The sequence below is a fragment of the Emiliania huxleyi genome, assembly GCF_000372725.1.
Source record: "Emiliania huxleyi CCMP1516 chromosome Unknown EMIHUscaffold_184, whole genome shotgun sequence".
Classification (NCBI taxonomy): domain Eukaryota; phylum Haptophyta; order Isochrysidales; family Noelaerhabdaceae; genus Emiliania; species Emiliania huxleyi.
In genome coordinates this window covers 132,563-134,687 of record NW_005200746.1, presented here as the reverse complement: position 1 = coordinate 134,687, position 2,125 = coordinate 132,563, and positions in this window count along the sequence as shown.

The following is a 2,125-nucleotide window of genomic DNA, read 5'->3' as shown; positions in this document are numbered from 1 at the left end:
CCCCCCCCCAAGAAAAAGAAGACGGCGGACCCAGCTAAAGGGGCGAGGAACCCCCCCCCAGGACCCCCCCCTAGTCCCCCCCAGAGTAAACCTCCAACCAGCCCAATCCTAGCCGCCCGTACTGAAGCCCGAAACGAGCAAGCTCGGCGGCCTGCTGCGCAACCTCGACGGGGAGGGCGAGGCAGCCGCTCACCGAGGTGGAGGCGCGCGAGGAGCGCCCGCCGAAGAAGTTTGAGAGCTGCTCCACGCTCGGCGAGCCGTCCGCCTTGCCCTTTCCGCCGAGGTTGCGCAGCAGGCCGCCGAGCTTGCTCGGCTTGGGCTTCAGTCCCGCCGCCTAGCCTCGGGCCGTCTCGGCTTTAACCTCGGCGCCGCCTCGGGGCCAGCCGCCGGCGCGAGCTCCGCGCGCCTCTCCGCCGCCCTCCTCCTCCTCCTCCTCGGACGCGCGGAAGGAACCGCGTGCCTTCTTGGCGGGCGACGCGCCCCCGCCGCCCGCCGCGGCCGCGGCCCGGTTGATCGAGGACTCGAGCCCCCTGCGGTAGCGGCAGACGGCGGGTGTGTCGGGCGCGGGAAGCGGGCGGAGGGGGAGCTGTCGGGGCGCTGGCAGCGGGCGGAGGGGCAAGTGTCGGGGCGCGGCGCTGGCGCGTGTGTGTGGAGAGGGGCGGGGGTGGTTGTGGTGGTGGTGGTTAGGTGGTCGGGAGAGCAGCGGGGGCAGCAGCTCACCGCTTAGGGGAGAGGACTCTGTCCGCCGCGGCGGCTGTGCCGGCGACCGCCTGCGCATCGGGCGGTCCGGACAGAGGTGAGCGGCCGGCGACGGGCCACCGAGAGGGGCGCAACAACGGCGCGGCACCATGTGTGTGCGTGCGGGGCGAAAGCCGCGCTATGTGGGTCCGGCCGTGCTTAAGAGAGGCGAGAGACGGGGAGGTCGTATCTCCCTGTATCTCGAGAGAAGGGGGGGGGCTCTCACCTCGGCCGGTCGCGGCTCCACCTGCGCACCTACCTCGCGCACGCACCAAGTCACATCCTCCCCACTTGCACTATTCTTAGGGAGTAACGGGGAGAGACTCCCGCCGCTAGGGCCCGAGATACGGGGAGATACGGGGAGATACATGGAGAGACTCCCGCCGCTAGGGCCCGAGATACGGGGAGATACGGGGAGATACGGGGAGATACGGGGAGAGACTCCCGCCGCTAGGGCCCGCGATACGGGGAGATACGGGGAGAGACTCCCGCCGCTAGGGCCCGCGCACCCGACTCGGAGGAGGAGGCGACGAGGAGCGGCGGCGGCATGACCGGAGGGAGGGTGGCGATCTGTGCACGCAGGCCAGCCGCCTCCGCCTCCGCCGCCTGCAGCTTCTTGCCCACCCTCTCCGCGTCGCCGGCGGCCGCGGCGCACCGCTCCTGCGGCGCGACCACACACCGGGACCGGGGGTGAGGGCAGGAGGAGCGCAGCCTCGCGCCGCGTGCTCGAGAGCCCCGCGTGAGGACAAGGGGGTACGACTGTGCTGGGACTGTGCTGGGACTGTGCTGGGACTGTGCTGGGACTGTGCTGGGACTGTGCTGGGTGGGGGCACGGCTCGGGAACGTGGTACGTCCCCACTCTAATGCGCCGCTCCTCGAGCTCCGCCGCGCGCCCCTCGGCGGCGGTGGCGCGCCCCTCGGCGGCGGTGGCGCGCCCCTCGGCGGCGGTGGCGCGAGCCTCGGCGGCGGTGGCGCGAGCCTCGGCGGCGGTGGCGCGAGCCTCGGCGGCGCCTGCACCTGCGGCCGCATCACCGCCTCGTACACCTCTGGCTGCGACGCGTCCGGGCCAAAGACGCCGTCAAAGGAGAAGGAGTGCTCCTCGATGGTGCCGTAGCCCTGCGCCGACGGCTTGTTGAGCGAGATGGTGCAGTCCGTCTCCGTCGTCGCGATCGTCGCGCGCGCCTCCTTCCCGCTCAGCGGCCGCAGCCGCACGAAGGCCTGCATCCGCTCGGGCGCAGCGCTCGTCGAGGTGCTTGAGCCGTCGCTGTCAGAGAAGCTGAGCTTCCTGCGCGGGCGGGGCGGGCGGAGCGGTCGGCCCCGGGCGGCGCCACGGGGTGAGGCGCCCAAGCCCGGCGCCTCCGCGGCATCTCGCTGTCCGGAGGCTGGA